This window comes from Trichechus manatus, unplaced genomic scaffold (genome assembly GCF_000243295.1).
Source record: "Trichechus manatus latirostris isolate Lorelei unplaced genomic scaffold, TriManLat1.0 scaffold00061, whole genome shotgun sequence".
Taxonomy (NCBI): domain Eukaryota; kingdom Metazoa; phylum Chordata; class Mammalia; order Sirenia; family Trichechidae; genus Trichechus; species Trichechus manatus.
In genome coordinates this window covers 9151825-9176481 of record NW_004443997.1, presented here as the reverse complement: position 1 = coordinate 9176481, position 24657 = coordinate 9151825, and the positions used below count along the sequence as shown (strand labels likewise).

Genomic DNA, 24657 nt, shown 5'->3' with positions numbered 1-24657 from the left:
AAAAAAAAAAAAAAAAAAAAGTGACGGGGCTTATACAATGGGATTCTGCCCAGCTCTCCAACCTCATCCATCTCACGCTCCCTCTAGCTCTCCTCTAGCCACAGAGGCCTCCATTCATTTCCTCCAACACACCAAGTTCCTTCCCAACTCCAGACTTTGCTCCAGCAATCCCCTCTGCCTGGAAAGTTGTCCCCGACCCCTGGATCGCAGCTTAAACATCACCCCCTCAAACAGGCTTTCCTGGACCATCCTATAGCCAAAGAGCACATCTCCCTCGTTATTCTCTATGGTAGCACCCTGTCTATTTCTTTCAGAGGATGTACCCCAATCTGTAATTATTTTACTTTTTTGTGTATTGTTTATTGACCATCTCACTTCACTGGAATATAGACTCTAGGAGGGCAGAGATCATGTTTTCTCATTGATGCAAGGTCTGCACACTCTAGCACAATGCCCACTCCATAATAATAACTCAACAAATATTAGCTGGATGAATGAATTATAATAACAGCATTTATTGAGCTCCTATATGCTAGGGCTGTTTTAAGTGCTACATGCACAATAATTCATTGAATCACTAAATAACCCTGTGCGGTAGGTACTATTATTTTCCCTATTTTACAGATGAGAAAAACTGAGCACAGAGAAGTTAACTAATTTGCCCAAGGCCACACAGCTAGTAAATTAGAGAGCAAGACTTTGTACCCAGATAGTCTAGCTTTAGAGTCTATGCTTTTAACTGGAGGGAAGCAGGGAGGGAGGGAAGGAGGAAGGAAGGAAGGAAATAAAATAATAAGTGAATAAATGAGTGACAAGTATTATGTAAGTCCAGTACTTCCAGAAGCTCGGGATCTCCAGAGATTCCTTTGAGTCATAAGATTCCATTATTTAATTGGATAGAAGCTGACTGGAGCATCTATTGTACAAGTAACATTGGAGAGTAAGAGAATTATCAGCTTAATGCATGAACTTGACTGTGCTCAAGATGTGACATGAGATGTCTTGGAGGGCTGTCCCTGGCCACAGTCTAGACCTACTGACCAACAAGTTCAGTTCAGTCAAGTTCACTAACAGAATGTAACATTGGTTACATTCTTCGGGTTGTATATAGAAAAGGCATTTGCACTCATATGGTACTTAGGTATTTTACCACTTCCCCTGCCAGACATTGGTAGATGATTACATTCACATCTCAGCAGGGAACTGGAGGTTTCAAACTCACAGATCTTGTAGTGTATGCTGAATCACAGTGCCTCCTGTGAAACTCAGAGATCCCAAGGGAGGAGGGGGGATTCTAGTTTACCTCATTTAAACTCTGCAGGAGTAACTGGTTGGTCAATAGGCCTATACTGTGGCCAAGGACAGCCCTCCAAGACATCTCACATCACATCCTGAGCACAGTCAAGTTCACTCATTAAGCTAATAATTTTCTTACCCTCCCAAAAATAATTCTTAATTAGCATTAAGTGAAAAATTCTCTTACTTTTTGGACTGAATTCTAGACAAGGCAAACTGCATTTTTCATTAGCAACAGTGGAAAATACCAAAGCCAACATCAGATTATGTTATAAATTGTAGAATCTCCATGTTTGGGTCTCTTCCAAGTATCTTGAACAATTAAAGGCAGTGGAGACACAGTTACATTCTTTCCCAGGCCACTGAAGAGTGGATGAATGAAATATGACATTGACCAAAAGGTATGTGACTCCAGTGTTTGAAAGATTAATAAAAGGATCTTCACAAAAATATTGACAGTGTTGTCCACAGGGGTTGAGATTCAGGGTGATCTGTTTTTCTCTTCATGATTATCTACCCATTGCCTGAGTTTGTTGGTATTCTTATTCCAGTCAGCATGTTCTAGTTGCTTTTATAGTCAAAAAATAATAATAACAAACCTATTTCTAAATAATTAACAAAAGGAAGGCATTTGATAACCCCGTCTCTCTGGACGTTCACCAGGGCTGCAGTCCCAGCACTCAGTAAGCTCTACATAGTCCTGGGGCTGAAGCAGGGAGGGGAGCATTGCCAAGTAGGGTTGAGGGGGGACTGAGGCAAATGCCTGGAGTCTAAAGGAGCGAGGTAACTGTAAAAGTCAACCTAGAGGGTATGCCTGGGAGTAGGGGTGCGACTCTCTTGTTTTTAGCACTGAAAGCCCTGCATTCCTGGAAACCCTCAGTCCCAGGCACATCGGAATGGCTGGTCATCCTATGTTATAGACTGAATTGTATCTCCCCAAAAGATATGCTGAAGTCCTAACCTCTGTACTTGTAAATGCGACCCTGTTTGCGGAAATAGGGCTTTTCTTTTGTTACCAGTTGAGTCAAACAAGGGTGGGTCCCAGTGTTAATTCTTTCTGAGTGGTGTCTTAAAGAGAGTGACACACAGGAGGAACACCACAGGAGAACCCATCGACAGGCCAAGGAACACCAAGAAATGCCCAGGGCTACAGAAGCGGAATGAGACCGTGAAGGACCTTCCCCTAGAGCTGACACAGAGACAGCATAGCCCTGCTGACGCCCTGAATTTGGACTTCAGCCTCCAAAACTGTGAGTCAATGAATTCTGTTCTTTAAAGCCACCCACTTGTAACATTTTGTCATAGCAGCCCTAGGAAACTAAGACATCCTACCAGAGACTGAAGGGCAGGGGACGTAAAGAGACAGAGAACATAGAAGAAAGTCACTATCCCGTGACTCTGGCCTGTCACCTTCATGGACATCCAGAATCCTTGAATAAAATGGCTCACTCAAGAGGCCTGTTCTCTCTCATTCCTTGAGACTCGAAAAACCAAACCCGTTGCGGTCGAGTCAATTCCAACTCATAGTGACCCTACAGGACAGAGCAGAACTGCCCCATAGGGTTTCCAAGGCTGTAAATCTTTACAGAAGCAGGCTGCCACATCTTTCTCCCTCGGAGCTCTGCTGGGTTCAAACCGCCAACCTTTCGGTTAGTGGCTGAGCGCTTTAACCACTGCACCACCAGGGCTCCACCATTCCCCTCGAGAGGCCCCCATTATTTCCTGAGAGATGACTTTATTCTCCATTTGTTTTCACAGTGGTCTTTTTAAAGTCTCAGCTGTTCCAGGGAGAGTAAATAGGTTTTAAAATTAATTATCAATTACAGGGAGGTTAATTGGCACCAGGATAGTCATCTATTTTGTCTGTAACTGAAGCAGCTCTCCCCTCCCCCTTTCCAGAACGCAAAGACCTATGCCAGGGCCAATAAACCCCAGCAGTAGAAGCTGTTCAAGTGTGACCCATGGACTAATGAAAATAATTCTCGGTATTTACACAGCACCCTTCCCCTGTTGGAAGGTGAATTCTGTGGTTATTTTGATTTGCCAGTTCACCAGTGTGTAAGTCAGCCTTCTAGGTGGGTTTACACCACCCCCCACCCCAAAGAAAAGTGGCTTGCAAATATTTTTATTGGCATAAAGATTTTTCACCAGTCTCCACTGCACTTAGGGAAACTACCACGATAAATGATAGCAGCAAGGTCCTGAAGAAACAGCACATTCGTCATTGGGCTTGTATTTCCCCCTTTCATTAACATCTTGCACTAGCTCATTGCCTCATTTCATTTAAGCTCAGTCTGATTTCTTCTAAGCCCTTGAAATGTGATCCTGAGCCAGCCCTGCCCCTACTGTCATCCCCCCAGGTTAGGATAAGCCTGTGGTTTGTGTTCATAAAGATCCTTTACTGAATTCTACTGCTTCCTCTGACCTCATCATTAATGAATATTTATACAGACCCAAACAGGAACACTTGCAAATTGAATTTAGACCAGACAGGTGAACACTTGCAACCAAGACAATTATGTAATCTGGGATTATGATGTGCATACATATTAAAATATACCAATTTACAAACAGGACCAAAGAGGAACAGGGAGGGCAGGCTTTCTCTACATTCTGGGTCACTAGCCCATAACACCTTAAAATGTATAAAACACGACTTGTACCAGCCACGCGTTATTTGGGTGTTCTGGAAATAATCAATTGGTGATTCGGAACACAGCAAATCTCTTAGGAGTTACTGTAGTACCATAGTTGTTGGTGTCAGATGAAAATGCATTTGGGAATTACCCTATAAGCATTGCCATGCCTTTTCTTCACTCTCTTACCTCCCAACTCAGGGGTGTGGATGGTGGCGGCTGCCCTCTATTGGTTAGACTCAGAAATTGAGGACCCATACACCAGTGCAGGTGGGTGGCATGGGGGCCATCAAGAAGGCCTTCCCATCATAGATGCCATACCGGTAAAGTAATTTGAACTTCTCAAAGCACCTTACAAAGTCACTCTTGACCACCATGCCAGGCAGGCAAAGCTGGTATTATCTCCACTGCACAGAGGAAGATACTGAGGCAGAGGAAAAAACCACTCTATAATTTGGGAAGGAGACCAAGATCACGGGAGCGGCGGAAGGAAAGCCAAGTTCATCTCCTGACTCCCATGCTGTGGCTCTATCTTTCACCCCTTACAGTACGTATCCTCCTATTTTTGCTTCTTTTTCTCCATCCTCCCTCTTTGTGATGGTTAAGGTTGTATGTCAACTTGGCGGGGACATGATTCTCAGTGATTTGGCAGTTTCGTAAATGATGTAGTTTGGCAGTTATGTAATGATGCACTTACCCTCTATTTTCTGATATAATGTAATCACCTACATGATGTGATCTGATGTGATCAGCCAATCAGTTGTAAGGAGAGTTTCCTTGGGGGTGTGGCCTGCATCCAATATATACAGACATTCTGGCAGAGCTTGCTGGCTTTTGCTCACTCTGAATCCTGCATCCAGCTTGTCATCAACTAACATCCAGTTCTTGGGACCTACTGCCTGCTGATCTTGGATTTGTCAGTCCCTGCAGCTACGTGAGTCAGGAGAAGCCTCCAGCCTGACACCTGACCCACACACTTGGGACTTGCCAGCTTTGCCAGCCTCTACAACTGTGTGAGCCATTTCCTGAGATAAATCTCTCTCTCTCTATATATATATATATACATATATATAATATATATGTATAAAATCATAACCCATTGCCATCAAGTTGATTCTGACTCATAGTGACCCTACAGGACACAGCAGAACTGCTCCACAGGGTTTTCAAGCAGTGTCTGGTGGATTTGATCTGCCATCCTTTTGGTTAGCAGCCGTTGTTTGCTATAGCTCTTAACCAATGCACCACCAGAGGTCCATATATATATATGTATATGCATATATATATGTATATATGTGTATATATGTATGTATACACACACACACACACACACACACACACATTTCACTGGTTTTACTTCTCTAGAAAACCCAGCCTAAGATATTTGGTACCAAGAGTGGTTCTAGAGAAACAAAATGGTAAGGATGAGTTTTCTAAATTGATTCTCAAATCTGGTTAGTCTTAAAGATGTTGATGACTCTGCTTCCAGCAGTAACGAGGGCACTGCTAATCCATGGCATGAGGTGGTGATAGAAATACACAAAATATCACCACCCATAGATCAAGTATTGTTAAGAGGTGAGGCTTGGGTGATCACGTTTGGTATTTTTCTACAATTTTGTTAGAATGATAAGTATAAGGAAGCTGGTTATTTGGTCCTACTTTTGCTAGACAAACGGATGAAAGAAAGAGATGATCTTAGGGTTTCAGACTCCCAGCTCAAGCCAAAAACAAACCCAGAGTCTTATCCTAAGAATGGCTTAATTACAATGCCAATTGAATTCCCAACCTTGAATGGTGTCTGAAGTTAAAGTGAGGGCATTGATTGAGAAGAAATGGGATCCTGAAACTTGGGATGGGAACATATGGGCAGATAATCAGGAAGCTGGGGACACTGAGCCCCTAAATTCCATTGAATCACTCCTGCCAACAGAACCAGCCCTCTCACCCACATCTGATGAGATTAACCCAGCTGTGTCTGAAGAGTCTTTGTCTGAGATACCACCTGGGGCAGCGTCTGAGTCACTGCCTGGGAATCTCCTCAGGCAGATGCCTTACAAGATATTGCTGAATGTTCTCAGAATACATCCCCACCACCCATTTTTGCTTCTAGACCTATAACTAGACTTAAGTCCCAGTGAGCCCCAAAAGGTGAAGTACAAAGTGTGACTCAGGAGGAGGAACACTACACTCCAACAGAACTGCTTGACTTTTCTAATATGTACAAACAGAAGCCTGGGGAATACATGTGGGAATGGCTATTAAGGGTGTGGGATAATGGTACCAGGAACATCAAGTTGGATCAGTCTGAGTTTATTGATATGCATCCACTAAACACAGATTCTTCATTCAATGTTTCAGCTCAAGAGGTTAGGAAAGGATCTAATAGTTTATTTGGGTGGCTTGTTGAGGCATTGATTATGTGGTGGCCTATGCTAAATCCAGCCAAAGCACCAGACCTGCCTTGGTATACTGTAGAAGAAGATATCCAAAGGCTTAGGGAAATTGGCATGTTAGAGTAGATTTATCAGGTTAGACTCATAGACCAAACATGGAGTGCCCAGAGGACACACCTTTTACCACAACGGTGAGGAACGAATTTGTGAAGGGAACGTCAGGGTCCCTAAAGACTGCTGTCATTGCTATTTTATTAAGTCAGATTTGACAGTGGTAACTGCCCTAACTGAATTAAGATACCTAACTACAATAAGGCTGATTGGACCCCATGGAGGTAGGGGCCAAGTGGCAGCACTCAATCTACAAAGACAAGTTGAGTGTGGTTACTGTAATGGACAGCAAGTCAAAGTAGTAATCAAAATAGTCTGACTTGTATGGACTTACAGCATTGGCTTCCTAGTCATGGTGTCCCTAGGAGTGAAATCGATGGGAAATCTACCGTATATTTACTCAATCTGTACAAGCAGAAGAATTCTAGGTAAAAGTGAAGGGCAGTCTAACTTGAATTGCTGGAATAGAGTCATGGCCCCTCACTCAATTCCCAGACTTGAGCCAGTTTACAGACCCACAACCCCTTGAATGAATGGGAGGCCAGGTCCCCTTGAGGAAGGACCTCAATATACTGCCAAAAATGTATATTGTTAATCTTTCTCCCAGCCATCCCCAGGGATCTGTGGTCTTTTATGAGAGTGACTGTTCATTGGGGAAAAGGAAATAATAAGATTCTGGGGGGATTACTGGATACTGGCTCTGAATTGACACTAATTCCAGGAGACCCAAAACATCACTGTGACCTACCAGTCAGAGAGGCGGTATATGGAGGTCAGGTTATTAATGGAGTCTTAGCTCAAGTCTGTCACACAGTGGGTCCAATGGGTCCCTGAACCCATCCTGTAGTGATGTCCCTAGTTCCAGAATGCATAATTGGAAGAGATACACTCAGCTCTGGCAGAACCCTACACAGGATCCCTGGCAAGAGGAGTAACGGCTGTTATGGTAGGAAAAGCCAAGTGGAAGCCATTAGAACTGCCCCTACCTAGGAAAATAGTAAATCAAAAGCAATACCACATTCCTGGAGGGATTGCAGAGATTACTGCCACCATCAAGGACTTGAAGGATGCAGTAGTGGCAATTCCCACCACATCCCCATTCAACTTGCCTATTTGGCCTGTGCAAAAAACAGATGGATCTTGGAGAATGATAGGGGATTATCGTAAACTTAAGCAGGTGGTTACTCAAATTGCAGCTGCTGTTCCAGATATAGTTTCATTGCTTGAGCAAATTAATACATCTTCTGTCACCTGGTACACAGCTACTGATCTGGCCAATGCCTTTTTCTTGATTCTGGTTTTGAAGGAACACCAGAAGTAGTTGCCTTCAGCTGGTAAGGCCAGCAATACACCTTCACTGTCCTACCTCAGCGGAGTACCAACACTTCAGCTTTATGTCATACTTTAGTCTGCAGGGACCTTATCACCTTTTCCTTCCACAAGATGTCACACTGGTCCATTACATTAATAACATTATGTTGATTAGATCTAGTAAGAAAGAAGTGTCAATGACTCTGGACTTATTGGTAAAACATTTGTGTGCTAGAGGGTGGGAAATTAATCCCCAAAAAATTCAGGCACCTTCCACCTCAGTGAAATTTCTAGGGGTTCAGTGGTGTGGGACATATTGAGATATTCCTTCTAAAATGAAGGATAAGCTATTGCATGTGGCCCCTCCCACAACTAAAAAGGAGGCACAATGCTTGGTAGGCCTCTTCGGATTTTGGAGGCAACATATCCGTCACTTGGGTGTGCTACTCCGGCCTATCTATAAAGTACTTGAAAAGCTGCTAGTTTTGAGTGGGGCACAGAACAAGAGAAGGCTCTATAACAGGTTCGGGCTGGCGTGCAAGCTGCTGTGTCACCTCGGCCATACGATCTGGCTGATTCAACAGTGCTTGAAGTGTCAGTGGCAGACAGAGATGCTGTTTGGAGTCTTTGGCAGGCCCCTATGGGTGAATCAGAGCACCGACCCTTAGGATTTTAGAGCAAAGCCCTGCCATCCTCTGCAGATAATAACTACTCTCCTTTTGAGAAACAGGGTATATATACATGCTTCACTAGTTTTGCTTCTCTAGAGAACCCAGCCTAAGACACTCTTCATGCCAAAGTCCATTTCCTCCTCCTTCCTGTTCTTCTTTGCATCTCTTAGATCACAGTTTCTTAACTTTGGCACTAGTGACATTTTGTGCTGGGTAATTCTCTGTCATAGGGGCTGTCCTTGGCATTGTACGATGTTCAGCAGCATCCCTAGCCTCCACCCAGTAGATTCAAGCAGCACCCTCTCCCCCAGCTGTGACATCCAAGAATGTCTCCAGACATTGCCCAATGTCCCCTTGGAGGAAAAATCATCCCCAATTGAGAACCACTGTCTTAGATTAAGCAGTGACACTGAAAACTGTTGGTTCAGCACACTGCAGACACTCAAGCTGAAACCCGGCTTTTCATCTATTTCTTCTTCTCAAACCCCAAAGGCTACACATTTGGCTGTCATTTCCAGATGCCACGTCATCCTCAAAGTCTCTGCAGGGTGTACCACCCTGTTTCTCTAGTTTCATCTTCTCAGATGACACCAGTTTACAACTTTCTCCATAAATAGAGTGATCATATAATGTATCATCTAAAGCAGGGTACTTCTGAGAGTGAAAGGGCATGGCATTAATAACTACACTGGGACAACATGTGTAAACTGCAAACATCCTGGGCAGAAGCAAACACCTAGTCACCATAACATAAGACTCTTCTTATAAGGGAAGCTGGTGGAAAAATGTACTCGTTTGTGTGTCTAAGGTCTGACAAAATGACTTCCTGTTATGAATTGAATTGTGTCTTCCCAAAATGTGTGTTGAAATCTAACCCTTCTACCTATAAACAGGACATTGTTTGGAAATAGGTGTTTTCTTTTGTTAAGTTCATGGGTCATACCAGAGTAGAGCAGGTCCTAAACCTAATCACTTCTGAGTTATAAAAAGAGCAGAATACACACAGACACACTCCAGGGGAACATAAACATCAAGGAATGCCAAGGAACACCAAAGATCACCAAGAAACACCAAATAACGCCAAGAAACTTTCAAGGCTACTGACAAGGAAGGACCCTTCCTTAGAGCTGATGCCCTAATTTGGACTCCTAGCCTCCAGAACTCTGGGACAATTAATTCCTGTTCTTTAAAGCCACCCACTTGTGGTATCTTTTGTTATGGCAGCACTAGGTAACCAAAACACTTCTCAACATCATGCACGACTTCGACTTGATCTTTGCGCTCTTGGGCTATGTTCACCAGATTATTCTTCTCAGGAAGAGCTCACTGAGGGAGGTAAAGGAAATAGAAGAGAACTAGAATTTTAAAAAAGGAACTAGGGCTGTACTCAACAAGGAAATTCCCAGGGATGTGGCCACAGCGCTAGAGTTGGGTATCTGGATTCTCATCTCTGTTATTACTTTTGTTTCTGCCCAGAACAGAGGGAGGAGAGCATACGGATATACCTGCACTTGTCCTCAGAGAGAAGTTATATTGTCATAGGCTTGATTATTACCACTTATCAGCAGAAGCCTTGGAAAACAGCATTCTATAGTTCTGAAAACCCACTGTTCTCCCTCTCCTCATTTTTTTTTTTAAACTACTCATTGTGCAAACCCAAGCAGCTAACAGAAATAGCAGCATCCTCTTTGTGTGTCTCTGCGCAGTGTCCCTGCGGTCTCTTGTTTTCAACGATTTTCTTGAGATACTATTTTTAAATCCCATATTCGCAAAAGGGGAACACGTCTTCCACCACCAACAACCTCCCCCCATCCCCAGCCACTGACTCCTCCAAACATGAAAACCAAACAATTTGTTCCAATCTGCCGCAGCAAATTATTAGAGGGAGGCTCAGCTGAGTCACCTCCTTCGTGGGCTTTATGCAAAGCACTCACTCCAAGGCTGTGCAGTTCAGTGGCTAGGCCTGCCTTTGCCAGGGCTGGGAGCAGAGTTGGCGGTAAATGGGGTTAATCTATATGATCTGGGCAATGCATGCCAAAGGACTTATGAAAGCAATAGAATGCAAGATTGAAAAACCTTGTGGCTCCAGTATACACGGAGTAAAGCTGGCCCTCAGCAGTGATTAGGAGACTCTGGAGCAACCTTGAGGGGCAGAGTGTAATGAGTCATGAAGTGTGTACACAATGGACACATAATCAATTAACTGGGTGGGAAGGCGCTGAGTTTTCCAGATTCCTTTAGCACTCTTTCTTTACCCTACAGAGGGAAGGATGAGTGAACTGGACAGCTAATGATTCTGAATGGGAGACTAATGATTCTGAATAGAAGAACTATTTGGGGTGTGTGTGTGTGTGTGTGTGTGTGTGTATGTGTGTGTGCGCGTGTGCATGTGTGTGTAGAATATGGAAGGGTCCAGAAATGGTTAACTGCTTGGCTGATAACCGAAAAGTAGAGGTTCGAGTCCACCCAGGGGCACCTCAGAAGAAAGGCCTGGAGATCTGTTTCCAAAAAATCAGCCACTGGAAAATCCTAAGGGGCGCAGTTCTACTCTGACACATGTGTCACCATGAGTTGGAGTAGACCTGAGTAGTTTATTTTTTTGGTGTTAGTGTCAAGTTAAGATTCCTGGCAAAAGTTATAAGCCCTGCTGCTGTATCTGTGGAGCCCTGAAAGCCTGTCTCAAACCAAATGTTTCTGTCATCCTTAACAGAAACTCAGTATGGGAGGGTATTTTCTACTGGCTCATTGTACAGATTGAGGAAACAGGTGCAGAAATGAAGTCACATGCCAAAGGTCACATGAAGGTCAGAGCTGGTAAGTTTGGGTAACAAATATTGGCACAGCTTTATTTTGAGAAAAGTCAGGCTAGTTCATCTTCCACCATGTTCCCTGGGAAAATATTTTCCAGGAACCAAACTATTTTCAGCCATAAAACAAAACCTGTTCATTTTGTTTGGAGTTAAATATGGAGGGAAACAGAGTTTAGCACGTTTCTGTAAGTATTCTTTAATTCAACAAAATGATCTTACTGTAGGAGCAAGGCACTAGGTTAGCTTTGGTGATACCAAGATAAGAGCATTTTGAAGTGACACATGTTTATGTAAAAAAAAACACCTTGTGTTGAAATGCCTATGCGTCCTTCCCAATTTAGGGCAGACAGTAGCCAGAGTGCCAGCATGGCCACCACAGAGCATAACTTTCCCTGGATGATGGGAATCGTCTTTTTGTTTGATGTCACTTCTGCTAACTATGTTTCTCAGAGCCAAGGTAAACACGAAGGCCAGGGGAGTTTCACAAATCTTTGTTCTGTGGTTAATATTACTATACGTTAGTGTTTACTTGAATGTTCACGTATAGGCTGAATTGGTACTGACTGGTCATAAACGGGCTAGTAGCAAAACTGCTAAAGGCAATGAGAAGGCAGGTGCTAGTTCCTTCAGAACTAGCTTCAAGCCCTTTAGATGGTGTCCTGACATTTCTTTTATCTTTTTTTTCCTCTTAACTGCCAACATTATGCCACAATATCAAAGCAGAAGACAGAAGTTAACATTTGCTAAGTACTCCTATGTAAACGCTTTAAATTGACTTGTCCATTTCATGCTCTTATTTAGTCCTAAATTATCCTCTGGGAGGGTATCTTTTTTTTTTTTTTTTAATTGTGGTGAAATATATATAGCAAAACATCTGCCATTTCAACCATTTTTATGTGTCCAGTTCAGTGACATTATTTACGTTCCCCATATTGTGCAACCATCACCACTATCTGTTGCCAAATGTTTCCATCATCCTTAACAGAAACTCAGTATGGGAACGTATTTTCTATCGTACCATTTTACAGATTGAGGAAACAGGCGCAGAAATGAAGTCATGTGCCAAAGGTCAAGTGATTTGAACCCAAGTCTATCCGACTGTAAAGCTCTCCATAATTATGGGAATAAAGGGAAAGATATGTTTTCCTTTATGAAGCATAGAAATATGGAAAATAAATGAAACCTAAGTTAGGTTTCCCCAGTGCACAATAAAAGCTTGTTTTCAGACCATTAATCACTTGATAGAAAAGAGGGATGAGGTGGAGAAACTGAGAATGTAAGCATCCAAAACTACGATCACTTTGAAATGAAGAGAAAGCATCTCTGAAACCTTCATGCTGATCAGTGGGAAAATATACCTCAATTTACAATTATCTACACCCAACGTTCAGTGTACTTATTTACTTTGTGAATTAAAATACATCAGCAAAAAGGGCAGAGAGGCAGGGGAGTGTGTTGGGAAGAGGAGAAGCTTTAGAGCCTGACGATCCTGGATCCAAATGCTCTCTGCTACTTATAAGCTGTGTGACCACAGGCAAACTGCTTAATCTCTCTGAGTTTCAGTGTCCTCGTTAATGAAATACGGATAATAACCACTTACTTCATCAGGGTACCCATCACATTGGAGATAATCAATAAATATTAATTTCCTTTACTTCTCCATTTACTAGATACAAAATTGTTAATGAGGTGTCCCAGGCTACTTCTAGGGCTAGATTGAGGATAGCATTAATAGACCAGGAAGGGATTAGGAAATAATCCCACTGGGAAACTTACTTAAGGCAGAAAAAAATATATATACATATATATATCTATGGCCCAACTATATGTACTTTTAACTCTAATGTGGACAGGTGTCCATTTGTGGACTGGTGCTTCAAATATGCTTACAGACACATATCTACTTTCTCAAGTCAAAGAATTCATTCAATACAGTTTTCCCAACGGGTGTTGCTTAGAGCTCTAAGCTTATAAATATTTCTGAAATGGAAAACCAAATGAGCATATAACCTCTAAGTAAGTTTGGAAATCACACCCTACTGTATCTCCCTTTAGATTTATAATATGCTTGAATGGAGAACCTATTTGACCACAGAAGCCTTTTTCACTTAGCACCTATTATTCATCTTATGAAACTAGTGTCCCAGGGAACACATGCTGGAAAATGCTCTTTTTAGACCAGTCAGAACCAACTATATTTCAGCAGTAGGAAAAGGAAGGGATGGAGGAGGTGGGGGGAAGGGGAGGGAGAGAGAGAAAGAAAATTCCTAGTTCCTTCTGACTTGACCTTAGCGATGGGAACTAGTTCCCACTGTCTTTCTCTTTCAAAGTCATTTTAGCTCTCAAATGTGTTCACTCTTTAGCTCATTCTACTTAATAATAAGGGGGCATTTATTCATTCCTGTTGAAGAACATGAGAGCTAGACTACTAGACAGGGGAGGGGAATGATATGACCAAGAATAGAAGGTGTTTACTAGAGCTAACGTCCACCACGGGGAGCACACCCAAAGACAGTGCTTGTGTCATTGTGGGCAGACATTCATTTTCTCTGCTTAAAATTTCTTAAAAGTTCAATGGTCCATATTTGGCACACCAAAGAGGATTTTATCAAGCACAGCAGAGGGTATTTCTTTTGAAACAGCCACACAATCAAAAGAGGAAGTACAAGTGCAATTTATCATTTTGTCAAGGTTAAACAAGGTCCCTGTCAACATGTGAGGAACCCCTAAAGCCAACAGAAGCCATCAATAATCAACAAGAGTCAGTAAAGACAACATCAATGAATTTGCAGAATACTGTCAGACTTCAAACAGCTACCGTCTGATGTCAGGTATAAAGCTGGAACTCCTCATACGGCTGGTGCATTAAAACATTTTAGAGCTGTGGTCAGAAAAAGACCTGCTGTAGTATTCATGTTAAAAGCCTGTGAAGGGTGGAATTCTAAGATGACCTCCAAGATTCCAGGCCCCTGCTATACACACACCTCTCCCAGTTATTCAATCACACAGTAATCTAAGAACTGCTATGAAGAGATTCTGTGGATGTAATTAAGGCCCCAAATCAGCTGACCCTAAGATATGGACATTATTCAAGTGTTGTGAGTTTGACCTAATCACATTAGCCCTTTAAATTTGGATCTAGAGATGGAAGACAGAAAAGTCAGAGATTCAAAGAATAAAAGCATTCAACACGTTGCTGGCTTGAAGATGGAGGGGGCTGTGTGGCAAGAAATTTGGGTGACATCTAGAAGCTGAGAGTGGCCACGTTGCTGGCTTGAAGATGGAGGGGGCTGTGTGGCAAGAAATTTGGCTGACATCTAGAAGCTGAGAGTGGCCACATTGCTGGCTTGAAGATGGAGGGGGCTGTGTGGCAAGAAATTTGGGTGACATCTAGAAGCTGAGAGTGGCCATGTTGCTGGCTTGAAGATGGAGGGGGCTGTGTGGCAAGAAATTTGGCTGACATCTAGAAGCTGAGAGTGGCCCCCAGCTCACAGCTAGCAAAGAACTAAATTTCACCAACAACCAGAATGAGCTTGGAAGCAGATTTTCCCCCACAGCCTCCAGACAAGAACTAAGCCCAGATGACACTGTGATTTCAGCCTTGTGAGGTCCTGAGAGAGAACCCAGTCACACTACGCCAGACCTCTGACCTACAGAGCTGTGAGCTGATTAATGTGTTTTAAGCCATTAAGCTTGTAGTAATTTGATATGCAGCAATAAAAAAATAATACAAGTTTCAACCAACTCAGGGGAGTCTGATAGCACAAGAAGATGATTCTTAAGTAAAGGGTAGAGTATAATCACTTTTAAGATCTGCTACCTATGCCTTGAATCAACTGGATGGCACCTAACAACAACAACAACCCATGCCTTATCTGCTTTTCTAGGTCCAGTATCTCAGCTGCCAGTTTCTCCTAAGTCTATCGGAATTAAAATAAAGAACAGAAGTGGCAGAAGCAAGTCAAACCCACAATGAGATTCCACTTCACACTTACTAGGATGGCTATAATTTAAAAAACAAAAACAACAACAGTGACAAAAAAAAAAAAAAAAAACAACCAATAACAGATGTTGTCAAGAATGTGGAGAAATTGGAACCCTCATACATTGCTTATGGGAATGTAAAATGGTGCAGCCACCATGACAAAGTTAAGCAGTTCCTCAAAAAGTTAAACCCATAGTATGTGATCCAGAAATTGTACTCCTAGATACATACCTAAGAGAAATGAAAGCACATGTCCATGCGAAAACTTGTACTCAAATGTTCATAGCAGCATTATTCATCATAGACAAAAAGCGGAAGCAACCCAAATGTCCATCAATGGATGAACGGGTAAAGAAAATGTGGTATATATCCATACAACGGAGTATTATTCAGCCATAAAAAGGAATGAAGTACTGATACACGTTACAATGTGGATAAACCTTGAAAACAATATGCTAAGTGAAAGAAGTAAGTCCCAAAAGGTGAAATATTGTATGATTCCATTTATATGAAATGTCCAGAATAAGGAAATCCATAGAGACGGAAACAGATCAGTGGTTGTCAGGGGATGGGATGGAATTGGGACTAACTGCTAATAAAAAACTCATTGCCATTTAGTGGATTCGGACTCATAGCGATCCTATAGGACAGAGTAGAAATGCCCTACAGGGCTTCCAAGAAGTGGCTGGTGGATTCCAAGGAGCAGCCAATCTTTTGGTTAGCAGCCAAGTTCTTAACCACTGTGCCACCAGGGCTAATAGGTATGGTGTTTATTTTGGGGATGATGAAAATGTCCTGGAAGTATATAGTTGTGAAAGTTGTACAACACAGTGAATATACTAAAACCACTGACATGTAAACTTTAAACAGGTAGATTTTATGTTATGTGAATTATATTTCAATAAAGAAAAAAACAGAATGGCAAAGAGCTCATGGATGAAGTGTTGTTTTTTCCAAATAAATCTATTCTGTGTCTATGTTTTATTCTACCTACCCTGCAGGTTTTTTCCTGGGAAAAGTTTCAGACTTACAGCAAAGTTGGCAGAATGAGCCCCTGAATACCCTCCACTATATTCAACAATTGTTATCATTTTGCCATATTTGCTTTAATTCCCTCTGTTACAAACTGAATTGTGTCCCCCAAAAAGAAATGTTGAAATCCTAACCCCTCTACCTGTCAATATGATCCTGTTTGGAAATAGGGGTTTTCTTTCATTATGTTAATGAGCTTATACCAGAGTGAGGTGGGTCCTAAACCTAATCACTCAGGAGTGTCTTATAAAAAGAGCAGAACAGACACAGAGACACACACACACACCAGGGGAAGACACAATATGAAGACAGACACACAACAGATGCATCTATAAGCCCAGGCATGCCGAGGACTGTCAGTAGCTATTAGAAGTTGAAATAGACAAAGAAGGACCTTCCCCTTGAGCCACATACTGAATTCAAACTTCTAGTATCCCAAACTGTGAGAACATAAACTTCAGTTCTTTCAAGCCACCCACTTGTGGTTTTTTTTTTTTTTTATTTTTTTTTTTTGGTTATGGAAGCCCTAGGTAACTAAGACCCCGTCTCACTCTCTTTCACAAATACACATGTTTTCCACCCCCTTAACTAGATCATGGGTGCTTGTCTTGCCTACACCCTGAATACGTTTCTTGAGGGTAATAACTTCTTTTGTATTCCCCAGATCATCTAAAATCTATACCACCTAGCAATGAACACTGGTGAGCAAATGCAACACTATGCCTCACTCATCTCAGAAATAGGAAAGCAGGAGTTTTCAAACTCTTTGTAAGCAAAGGAACTCTTTCTTAGATTGAACTCTTATTCAGATGAGCTTTTCTCACCTAGAAAATGAACACTTGTGAAACTGAATGTAGACTGCCTGGTACCCAACGAATGTTCAGTAGCTGGTGGTGTGAGCTTGCAAAAAAACCCCGGGGATACTAAAATAGTCAACGAGCGGCTTAAGCTGGGTATAAACAGCAGGTCAAAAAGCCTTTGAATTAAGTAAGTTAATTAATGCAGTAAAATATATGTTCTAGGCTTACTGTCTAGCTCAGAGACGACAAATAGGTTTCATTGACTGGTCGTGGCTTCCTGGAGTGCTGGGCTGCAATGATTGATTAGTGATGTCTTCCATGGTGCTGGATGTGGTCTATTCTGAGTGGACACTATGTGTTTTCCACGTCTCATGTAGATTTATAAACACAACATTAAAGCAGAGTAGAGACCTGTCCAGTAGAAAATCAATTTTGATGAAGACGTGTCTAGGTTCTTACTCAATGCTCTTCATCTTATCTGACTTTTTCTTCCTGGTGTCATTTTACTGCTCACCTATGCAACTTCCCGCCCGCTCTTTTCTCCCATCCTCCTTTCTCTATTACCAAGATGACAGAAACCACAGAAAGTTAACAGACGAAAACAGCACGTGGTGTGATTGCGATCAAATGCTAACATACCAGTTACGAATGCCCAGAAGCATGAGTAGAAGAACATAAAACTTATCTTCCTCCCCACTTTCAACTTAAAATAATTCAGAATCTCTTGCTGTCCTCCTTTGGGGAATGGCTTCCAGCCAGGTATAATTGCTCATACAGGGAATATACCTATATCAGAACGTTATTCACTATCTCAAGTGAGTGAAGACTAAGCACTCTAAGCCAGGGTGACGATTTCTATAAATATTTTGTCAATTCATTCAAGACTCTTTGCCAAGCCATCTCTTTTTTTATGTGAAGACTTTCTGGTGAATCCAATCTAGATAATATTAACTCCTTGCCTCTATATAACACATAATATTTTCCAAATAATTTTCACAAAAATTGTTTAACTTCATTCCACCTATCTGTGCAGGAAGGGTATATTAGGATTCCTATTTTACAGATAAAAACACTGAGGTGTCTGAGAAACTAAGTGAACTGCCCGAAATCACACAGGATGCTGTTACAGCATGGCCCAGTATTCTCCCCCGGAACATTCTTTGGGTGTAGTGGGAAGAGCCTGGGACAAAATCCAGGTTCTGATACTCATCAGCTGTATGAGAAATACAGGCAAGTTACTAAAACTCTCTGAGCCTCAGTTTCTTCATCTATAAAAAAGCAAAAGTAATAGCTAGGTGCCTCACTTTTCCCATCGGTGCGTATGACCTACGGACAAAGCAGAGCTGCAAGCAGGGATCCTCATCTGTGCCTCTTACACAGAACCCACATCAGATATATGCTAACCCCATCTGCCCCACACTGAATCCTGGGTGAGAATCAGCGTTTCCGGTCTTTCCACAGCCATCAGCAGTTTCCCTGCCTGTCTAGAAGCTCTGAATTAGCAAAACCAAAAGTTGTGCTGTGTCAAAACCTTCCAGAAGTGATCAGTGTGTATGGTATGGGGAATGTCATCACAGCCCTTCACCAAGACACAAGGGGCATACACAGTCCCTCACAGGCACGAACTGACCTGTAGGCCCTTGGACACACGTACACAGATCAGAATCTTCGAATGACGTCCCAATCATGCATACGTCCAACTGGGACTAACTCGGGCTGTGTCCAGATGAGCGTGTCCCTTTAACCCAAAGCCAGTGAGAACTGGCCCTGGCACTCTGGGGTCACCCACAGTTCTTCATCCTGGACCGTCTCTTCTCCACCCACTCCTGCTCCACTTTGAACCTGCTCCCGACGTGAAATCTCAGTCCCAACTCACGGCCTCAGAATGCCTTCCTGGCACTTGCTCCTCTAAATGGTATTTCTTCCTGACCTGCAGTTACTTGACCCTTGACTCATGCATGGCCCCACCCACTCTCCACCCTCCTCCAAGAGGCCTGGGCACAGCAGCTCCACCGCATTCACCAAGCGTGGAAATGCTTGCTCTTCCCTGCCCACCGTTTCTCCACCACATTGTTTTCCAGGATTCCTCACTGCTCTGTACTGCATGCTCTTAAAATACTTGGTCGCAGCAGTGACAGAACTACTGGTTTCAAACACAAGTTCAGGGATCAAGGATTCGAGTTCTGGCTCGGCAGCTCACCAGCCACATGGTCCAGGACATTTAATCTGGCAGTTCTCAACTTCAGCACTGCTGACATTTGGGGCTGGATAATCCCCTGTTGTCGGGAGCTGTCCTGGGCATTGAAGGGCGTTTAGTGGCATCCCTGGCCTCCACCCACTAGATACCAGAAGCTGTCCCCACCAGTTGTGACGATCAAAATTTTTCCGGACACTGTCAAATGTCTTTTGAGGGGGAAAATCACCCCTGATTGAGAGAGACTGCTCTAAGCTTTAGTTCTTCATCTACAAAATAAGGATAACGATGGTGCATACCTTGCAGGGCTGCTGGGAGGACTGAGGTCTGTTCAGCACCTGGCACAGTCCCTGGCACATGGTTAACACACAATAACTGCACGCTATTATTATAATATAAAAATCCATGGTCTCAAAGTAAAACTCAAACTTAAGGTAGAAGTCTGTATTAGTTCCCAGTTGCTGCTGTAACAAAGCACCACAAACTGAGTGCCTTAAAACAATACAAACGTATGATCTTACAGTTCTAAATATAAGAAGAATAAAACGAATAAGCAGAGCTGATTCCTTCTGGAGGCTCTAGAGAAGAATGCATTTCCTTGCCTTTTCCAGCTTCTAGAGGCCACCAAGGAAACCCTGGTGGCATAGTGGTTAAGAGCTACGGCTGCTAACCAAAAGGTCAGCAGTTTGAATCCAACAGGCGCTCCTGGGAAACTCTACGGGGCAGTTCTACTCTGTCCTATAGGGTTGCTACGAGTTGGAATCAACTCGACAGCAATGGGTTTAGAGGCTACCCGTGTTCCTTGGCTTGTGCCCCCACATCACTCCAATCTCTGCTTCCATCATTATATTTCCTTCTCTGATTCTGACCCTCCTTCCCTTCCTCTTCTAAGGATCTTTGTGATTACATTGGGCCCAACCAAATAATCCAGGATAATTTCTCCATTGCAAAATCATTAATTTAGTCACATCTGCAAAGTCTCTTTCGCCACGTAAGGTAACATCTTCACAGGTTCTGGGGATTAGAATGTGGACATCTTTGGGAGCCACCACTATTCTGCTTATGGTATCCTGGGTGTCCCAAATGGTTATGCACTGGATTACCAACTGGGAAAGGCTGCTGGCTCAAACCCGTCCAGAGGTACATCAGAAGTAAGCCCTGGTGATCTGCTTCTGAAAGGTCACAGCCTTGAAAATCCTATGGAGCAGTTCTACTCTGCACACATGGAGTCGCCATGAGTTGGAAACAACTTGACGGCCACTAACAACAACAACATTCTGTTTACCAAAGAAACCCTTAGTGCTCTGCTTCATCCATCAGAGGGAAGAAAAGTCATCCAAATGGACCTACTTTATTTTTGTTGAACATAATAGAAAAGGATGGAAACCTGCATTTAAATCAGATATTTATACCCAGCAGACATTCTGACATGCTCAGGAGCCTATCAAATTAGGAGATTTAAAATCCATCAGGCAGATCACTTACCTCAAACACATAATAAAGGAGGACAAAGGGGGGCTCTTGGATGATGCACATCACTTTCTTTTACAATGTCAGGGAGAATTTGAGACGGATCGCCCAGCAACATTTCTGCTGCCACTTGTCAGCAAGCAACTTGTGTAATCAATGGGAACATTCATTCCAATAATGTCCCTGACTCCATCTAATTTCCATTACGCCATTGTTTCCGTTGAAAGAAACAAACCCTACAAATTTTTCTAAGGGATACTTTTGGGTTTATCCCTCCCTGCCTATTTCTCTCTCAGCATCTTCCACTTTCTTTTCTTCTAAGGATCTTCCAAGTCTCAATTTCATCTATATCTGCTGCCTCTCTACCCCCTTGTGCCTGTCCCTTCCTCCCTCTCATCTGTTGCCTGGAAAAATGTTCTCATTAACACAGATGTTCAAACCTGACATCCAGTGGGGTGAGAAGTGGGGCCCAACGCTCAGAGTACTTAAGACTGTCTAAGAAGATGGAGTAGTGGTTGCCTGGGGCTGGGGATGTGGCGGGGATGGGGAGTGACTGCTAATGGGTCTGGGATTCTTATTGGTGATGGTTGTACAACTTTGTCAATACACTAAATATCACTGAATTGTACACTTTAAATGGGTAAATTATATAGTATGTGGATTATACCTCAATAAAGCTGTTTAAAAAATGATTCCATCAATAGGCCCAATAAACAAGGAGGAGCCTGCTTTCCTTAGGAAGTATACTTGTTTTCAAGAATTTTTCATTCTTGGTCAGCCAAAAGGCCATATATTTATTTTAATATAAATAAATCCTAGTTGTTTAATAATTAGTTTCGATTAGGATTATATTTAATTTAATAATGTCTAGAAATTTAATCCAGTCTCTTTGGTCACTGCACTAACATCTTGTTTTGACTTGTTCATTTTACCAGGAGCGACCTGCTGTGTGTTCCAGGCTCTTGGCTGGGCTGAGAACTCAGTGACTAATGACAACAGGGGGTCCCTCCTAACGAGCTCCAAGTTTACCAGAGGAGACAGACAGACTCATGGACTATGTACAACACAGTAAGAGTTGTGACAGAAATAAGCAGGAAGAGCTTCAGGAACCAGCCGCCTTGGAATATGTAGAGCCCACCTGTCCCATTTAAGCCAGAAAAGCTACCCCCAGTAAGAACCTGACACCACAGCACACTTCACAATAACACCTTGCCTTACCTCACCATGTCCTCTACTCCTCTGCCTGCTTACCAGTGCCTGGGCCCTCATCCCATTCCTCATCTCTTGCTCTACATGTGCCCCTACTTTTTTCTCTGATCCTACCTAATTCAGCCTGGGGATGGGTTGAAAAGTGAGTTATAGCGTGCTGGGGATGTCTTCACTAAACAGGTGACACTTCATCTGAGTTTTGGAGGACAAGTAAGAGACAGTCAGGTGAAGAAGGGAGGGAAGAAAGAATTCCAAGCTGAAGACGCAGCCTGTACAAAGACACGGGGGCTGGAAAACATATTTAATCATATTCCAGAAGCTATAAGTAGTTCTGTGTGGTGGAGCAATGGTTAAGCACTCAGCTGCTAACTGAAAGATCAGCAGTTCAAACCCACCAGTAGCTCTGTGGGAGAAAAGACCTGGCAATATGCTCGCGTAAAGATTACAGCCCTGGAAATACTATGGGACAGTTCTACTCCGTCCTATAGGGTCACTATGAGTCGGAATTGACTTGATGGCACACAACAACAGTCCATAAGTAGGGATATGTCTGGAACAGATGAAACAAAGTCTGGAGAGAAGGGGCCTCACAACGAGTGTCACACTAAGGAGTAGGATGTTATGCTGAGGACTACAGACACTCTTCCAAAACGTATGAGAGACACGCATGTTCATAGCCTCACTATTCATAATAGCCAAAAGGTAGAAGGAACCCACGTGTCCATCAACTGGTGGATGAACACACAAAATATGGCACATCCATACAATGGAATGTTATTGAACCATGAAAAGGAATGCAGTACATGCCACAGTACGAATGAACCTCAAAAACATTATATATTAAGTGAAAGACAGACACAAAAAGTCATATATTGTATGATTCTATTTATAGGAAATGTCCAGAATAAGCAAATCCATAGAGACAGAAAGTAGATTAGTGGTTGCCAGGGGATTGATGTAGGGGTGGGGAGGATGAGGAGTGATTGCTTATTGGGTATAAGGTTTCTTTTTGGGATGATAAAAATATTTTTTAACTAGATAGAAATGGGGGCTGCACAACACAAAACTGAATGTACTAAATACCACTGAACTGTATACTTAAAAACAGTTCATTTCATGTTATGTGAATTATACCTCAATTAAAAAAAAAAATGTATGAGGTGAGCAGCTTCCTGTTTCAGTAAATATCTGTCCTACAATTTAAAAGATTCATACCACAGAGCAGACTGGAAAACCCAAGGCAGGGCCTCCACTCTGATAGCAACATTCTCCCAAATCCTTGGGGACCGCTGCTATTCAGTCAAAAGAGTGGGAGCTTCGCAGTCCAGGTTACAATGCTGTCACATTCAAATGGAAACCAAAGATAAGAGTTGTGTAAAGGAGGCAGATTCAAGGCCTACCTTCCTCTTGTTCTAGCCACAAAACAGACTTAACACTCAAAAGGGTCACTATCTAATCTGCCTGAGAATGAGGACTGCTGTTTCAGTACTATAGAAAGAAACCTCTGCAGGAAGTACACTTTGTCCTGGAAGGCTCTGTGTACCTGTCTGCATCCTTTCCCCAGTCTCCTCTTCCACAAACTATTTTTAAATTTCCTCCGAATGATTTCCACTCCTGGTTCTTGGTCTTTCTTTGAAAACCACAATCTTATTCCTTCTATTTCAGTGAGTTGGGGAAGAACTCGGCAACGGCTTTAAAAGATTCTGGGGCATTGAGACTGGAGGAACCCCTGAGACTATGGCCCTAACACACCCTTCTGACCTGGAACTGAAGCACTCCTGGAGACCATCTTTCAGCCAAACAACAGATAGGCCCATAAAGTAAACAATAACACCCGAGAGGAATGTGTTCCATAGAGCAATCAACTACACAAGATCAAAAGGCAACATTTGCCCAAAAGCAAAGATGAGAAGGCAGGTAGGGGTAGAAAATCTAGATGAAAGGTAACGAAGAAACCAGGGCAGAAATGAGGAGAGTGCTGACACACTGAGGGGAATGCAACCAATGTCAAAGAACACTTTATGTACAAATTATCGAATGGGAAACTAATTTGCTCTGTAGACTTTCACCTAAAGCACAATAAAACATTAAAAAAAAAAAAAAAAGATTCTGGGGCATCGAAAGTGGTGCATTTCAGAGCACCAGTTTGATTTCTCGCATTCCTCAAGTCCTTGAGTCTTTATAATAAGCAGGGGCACTAATTTGTCCTCTGCATGAATAAGGCCACCCATGGGTCCCAGATGTACAGAGACAGGAGCAAGCAAAAGCTAGGTCATGCAATATACTCACAGGGCCAGCAGTCTCAGTGCTGAGCAGCCTTAAGAGACAAGGAAAGTATTAAAAAGAAAGCAAAATAAAGAGAAATCTGGATGATTTTCACAACTTTTACATTAAAATTTCCAAACTCCTTAAGGTATTCTACAGTGGTTCTCAACTAGGGGTGATCCTGCCCTCAAAGGGACATTTGGCAATGTCTGGAGACATATTTTGTTGTCACAACTGAGGAGGGGAGTGCTGCTGGCATCTAGTGGGTGGAGGACAGGGATGCTGCTCAACAACCCACAATGCACAGGACAGACTCTCACAACAAAGAATTATCCAGCCCAAAATGTCAACAGTGCCAAAGTGCAGAAACCCTGGTATACTGTATTTATATTAAAAGGTTATTTTTATATTGTAATAAAAAAAAAAGGGGAGGGGAATTCCACATAGGAAGACATTTAGATAAGGCTCCAA

The 24657-nt window shown here is 42.6% G+C and overlaps 1 long non-coding RNA gene across 1 annotated transcript; it reads left to right on the top strand.

Moving 5' to 3' along the window:
- The first annotated feature begins 53 nt into the window (after positions 1 to 53).
- Positions 54 to 23957, top strand: LOC111821046 (uncharacterized). Its single transcript, XR_002824529.1, has 4 exons — positions 54 to 2546; positions 4315 to 4479; positions 21648 to 21882; positions 23587 to 23957. It is a non-coding gene; the product is annotated as an uncharacterized LOC111821046 (long non-coding RNA).
- Positions 23958 to 24657: the final 700 nt, after the last annotated feature.